Raw genomic sequence first — 5,500 nt, 5'->3', positions numbered from 1 at the left:
CTGTGGTGGTACCTACATTTTAGAGCTCATTTACCTTTTTGGTGTACCATTTATTTATTTATTTAATCTAATTCGTTGTTTTTTTTCAACAGAAGGTTACTCAATTATTTACAAAATGGTGGGTTGCAGTCAGTTTGTTACAGTCAACATCAAATTCATAATCTCCAGCTCGACTGCTACAGTATGTCAACATGTGTGAAAATGACAGGTTTCTAATATTGTAGTAAAAAAGCTAGAAGATGAGGGACAGTTGGAAATGTACTGGGGTGGGGGGGTTGTCTAACTTTAATTTTTTTTCTTTGGAGAGGGTAGTGTTTTTTTTTTTTACTGCTTTACTTTTACCCTTTTGCAGGTTTTACTATATTATTTATTCCATCCTAGCCACATTTCCTCAGCTGCTTGCATGGGCACCCCTATATCAAGGTGTTTTGGTACTTCCCTTATGCACTACGCTTTGCCGCACGCTAACTATACCACAGGTCAATATAGTCTACCTGTCTGTATATCCTGCCCTCTATCCACCATTCATAGTGACAATATAGTGATAGGTGGATCATTTGTCCAGATCTGCAATAGGCTAACTAGCAATCATACCGCACATAAAATCATTCAAAGCTGCACCAATTTTCTATATAAGCGGAGGGGCCAGGTGCATCATTGTGCATGAAAGAACAGTGAAGACATGAGACACAGCTCAAAAGCTCCCCTATTGATCTTGTTCAGGGACAATACAATTATCCTACCTAGGCTAGCCTACAACACCAGCATGCAATCAATAATTAATTGACACCGGCGACGATGAGCCTACAGGGTGGAGGTCAGTGACCTGGCAGTGTGGTGTCGAGACAGCAACCTCTGCCTCAATGTCAGTGAGACCAAGGAGCTTATCATGGACTACAGAAAATGGGGAGGGGGGGGGCGAGTATGCCCCTATCCACATCAACGGGGCTACAGTGGAGCGGGTCGAGAGCTTCCTTGGTGTCCAAATCACTAAGGACTGAAAATGTTCCACTCACGCCCACAGTCATGAAGAAGGCACGACGGTGCCTCTTCCCCCTCGGGAAGTTGGAAAGGTTTGGCATGGTCCTTCAAATCCTCAAAGTTATAAAGCTACACGATTAAGAGCATCTTGACTGGCTGCATCACTGCTTGGTATGGATCACATGGCGCGACAGAGTGTGGTATGGACAGCCCAGTACATCACTGGGGCCATGCTCCCTGCCATCCAGGACCTCTATATCATCCCGCAAAACACCAGTCTCAACGTCAACAGTGAAGCGGTGACTCCGGGATGCTGGCCTTCTAGGCATTGTTCCTCTGTCCAGTGTCTGTGTTCTTTTGCCCATCTTAATCTTTCCTTTTTATTGGCCAGTCTGAGATATGGCTTTTTCTTTGCAACTCTGCCGAGAAGGCCAGCATCCCAGAGTCACCTCTTCACTGTTGCGACTGGTGTTTTGCGGGTACTATTTAATGAAGCTGCCAGGTAAGGACTTGTGAGGCGTCTGTTTCTCAAACTAGACACTAATGTACTTGTCCTCTTGCTCAGTTGTGCACCACAGCCTCCCACTCCTCTTCATATTCTGGTTAAAGCCAGTTTGCTCTGTACTGTGAAGGGAGTAGTATACAGCATTGTACGAGATCTTCAGTTTCTTGGTAACTTCTCGCATGGCAAAACATTCATTTCTCAGAACAAGAATAGAGTGACGAGTTTCAGAAGAAAGTCCTTCGTTTCTGGCCATTTTGAGCTTGTAATCGAACCCACAAATGCTGATGCTCCAGATACTCAACTAGTCTAAAGAACAACAGTTTTATTGCTTCTTTAATCAGGACAACAGTTTGCAGCTGTGCCACAAACAATTGTTGGAGAAAATTACTCGTGTCATGCACAAAGTAGATGTCCTAACCGACTTGCCAAAACAAAACTTAACAATAAATTTGTGGAGTGGTTGAAAAAATATTTTTAATGACTCCAACCTAAGTGTATGTAAGCTTCTGACTTCAACTGTACAATTATCTGTAAGATCCCTCAGTCAAGAAGTGAATTTCAAACACAGATTCAACCACAAAGACCAGGGAGGTTATCCAATGCCCCGCAAAGAAGGGCATCTATTGGTAGATGGGTACAATTTTAAAAAGCAGACATTGAATATCCCTTTGAGCATGGTGAAGTTATTAATTACACTTTGGATCAATACACCCAGTCACTACAAAGATAAAGTTGTCTTTCCTAACTCAGTTGCCAGAGAGGAAGGAAACCACTCAGGGATTTCACCATGAGGCCAATGGTGACTTTAAAACAGTTACAGAGTTTAATAGCTGTGATAGGAGAATACTGAGGTTGGATCAATAACATTGTAGTCACCCCACAATACTAACCTAATTGGCAGAGTGAAAAGAAGGGAACCTGTACAGTATAAAAATGATTCCAAAACATGCATCCTGTTTGCAACAAGGCACAAAAGTAATACTCCAAAGTAATTAACTTTTTGTCCTGAATACAAAGTGTTATGTTTGGGGCAAATCTATTACTGGATACTACTGTCCATATTTTCAAGCATAGTGGTGGCTGCATCATGTTATGGGTATGCTTGTAATCGTTAAGGACTGTTTTTTCAGGATAAAAACATAACTGAAGGGAGCTAAGCACAAGCAAAATCCTCAAGGAAAACCTGGTTCAGTTTGTTTCCACCAGACACTAGGATCTGAATTCACCTTTCAGCAGGACAATAACCTAAAACCCAAGGCCAAATCTACATTGGAGTTTCCTACCAAGAAGACAGTGAATGGCAGATACTTTTTTTTTTTTACTTAAATCTGCTTGAAAATATATGGCAAGATTTAAATGGTTGTCCAGCAATGATCAACAACCAACTTTGACAGAGCTTGAATCATTTTGAGAAGAATAATGGGCAAATATTGTACAATCCAGATGTGCAAAGCTCTTAGAGGCTTACTCAGAAAGACTCACAGCTGTAATATCTGCCATAGGTGATTCTAATATGTATTGACTCGGTGGTGTTAATACTTATGTAAATGAAATATCTGCATTTCAAAAATGTCTAAAAACATGTTTTCACTTTTTCATTATAGGGTATTGTGTGTAGATGGGTGAGAGAGAATTTTTTTTAATCCATTTTGAATTTGGGCCGTAGCATAACAAAATGTGGAATAAGTTTAAGGGTATGAATCTGGTGCCCGACGACACTATCAATGACATGGCATTGGTTGATGCATGCAACGCTTCGGAACACAACCACTGATGACGTCTAGTGTGCATCATGTGATTTTAAACAAAAAAGCTAATTTTAAACAAATCACATGATGCACACCAGATGATGTCATCAGAAACTTTTCTTCTTCCCTTTAATGTTTACATTACATTTACATTTAAGTCATTTAGCAGACGCTCTTATCCAGAGCGACTTACAAATTGGTGCATTCACCTTATGATATCCAGTGGAACAACCACTTTACAATAGTGCATCTAACTCTTTTAAGGGGGGGGGGGGGGTTAGAAGGATTACTTTATCCTATCCTAGGTATTCCTTAAAGAGGTGGGGTTTCAGGTGTCTCCGGAAGGTGTTGATTGACTCCGCTGACCTGGCGTCGCAAGGGAGTTTGTTCCACCATTGGGGTGCCAGAGCAGCGAACAGTTTTGACTGGGCTGAGCGGGAACTGTACTTCCTCAGAGGTAGGGAGGCGAGCAGGCCAGAGGTGGATGAACGCAGTGCCCTTGTTTGGGTGTAGGGCCTGATCAGAGCCTGAAGGTACGGAGGTGCCGTTCCCCTCACAGCTCCGTAGGCAAGCACCATGGTCTTGTAGCGGATGCGAGCTTCAACTGGAAGCCAGTGGAGAGAGCGGAGGAGCGGGGTGACGTGAGAGAACTTGGGAAAGTTGAACACCAGACGGGCTGCGGCGTTCTGGATGAGTTGTAGGGGTTTAATGGCACAGGCAGGGAGCCCAGCCAACAGCGAGTTGCAGTAATCCAGACGGGAGATGACAAGTGCCTGGATTAGGACCTGCGCCGCTTCCTGCGTGAGGCAGGGTCGTACTCTGCGAATGTTGTAGAGCATGAACCTACAGGAACGGGTCACCGCCTTGATGTTAGTTGAGAACGACAGGGTGTTGTCCAGGATCACGCCAAGGTTCTTAGCACTCTGGGAGGAGGACACAATGGAGTTGTCAACCGTGATGGCGAGATCATGAAACGGGCAGTCCTTCCCCGGGAGGAAGAGCAGCTCCGTCTTGCCGAGGTTCAGCTTGAGGTGGTGATCCGTCATCCACACTGATATGTCTGCCAGACATGCAGAGATGCGATTCACCACCTGGTTATCAGAGGGGGGAAAGGAGAAGATTAATTGTGTGTCGTCTGCATAGCAATGATAGGAGAGACCATGTGAGGATATGACAGATCCAAGTGACTTGGTGTATAGCGAGAATAGGAGAGGGCCTAGAACAGAGCCCTGGGGGACACCAGTGGTGAGAGCACGTGGTGCGGAGACAGATTCTCGCCACGCCACCTGGTAGGAGCGACCTGTCAGGTAGGACGCAATCCAAGCGTGGGCCGCGCCGGAGATGCCCAGCTCGGAGAGGGTGGAGAGGAGGATCTGATGGTTCACAGTATCAAAGGCAGCCGATAGGTCTAGAAGGATGAGAGCAGAGGAGAGAGAGTTAGCTTTAGCAGTGCGGAGCGCCTCCGTGACACAGAGAAGAGCAGTCTCAGTTGAATGACTAGTCTTGAAACCTGACTGATTTGGATCAAGAAGGTCATTCTGAGAGAGATAGCAGGAGAGCTGGCCAAGGACGGCACGTTCAAGAGTTTTGGAGAGAATGCTAGTGACGTGGTTTTGTTTATCTGATACTGTAGCTCAGGGCTTCCCAAACTCGGTCCACAGCTGATTCAAATGTAAATGTTTTAAATATTAACCTTTTATTTAACTAGGCAAGTCAGTTAAGAACAAATTCTTATTTACAATGACAGCCTACCGGGGAACAGTGGGTTAACTGCCTTGTTCAGGGGCAGAACAAAATATTTTTACCTTGTCAGCTCAGGGATTCGATCCAGCAACCTTTCGGTTACTGGCCCAATGCTCTAACCATTAGGATACCTGCCGCCCCATAATTAAAGCTTGATGATGAGTTGATTATTTGAATCATCTGTGTCTAGGGCAAAAAACTAAACGTGCACCCAGCGCCGAGTTTGGGACACTGCTGTAGGTCACCAGAAAATTCTGAAGTAACAACAGGTTTGAAACCACTGATGTACAGCCCTGTCAAGAACCCTTAGGCTCACCGCTTTCCCCTAGGCAATTGTGTTCAACTGAAAGAATTTGATAGGTATAGATAGGCAATTGCAATTTAGTACTAGCTCCATCTTTTCCCCAAATTGGTTAGAATTTGGTCATAGTTCTTCACATCTATCCAGTTATCTCAGATCTACAAAATTTCCCAGGGAAGTTCCACACCCACGGTTTCGGGTCAACAAGGGCAAAGGGAAGCT

This window comes from Salvelinus fontinalis, chromosome 20 (assembly GCF_029448725.1).
Source record: "Salvelinus fontinalis isolate EN_2023a chromosome 20, ASM2944872v1, whole genome shotgun sequence".
In the NCBI taxonomy this organism is placed as follows: Eukaryota; Metazoa; Chordata; class Actinopteri; order Salmoniformes; family Salmonidae; genus Salvelinus; species Salvelinus fontinalis.
Note: the sequence above shows the minus strand (reverse complement) of the source record.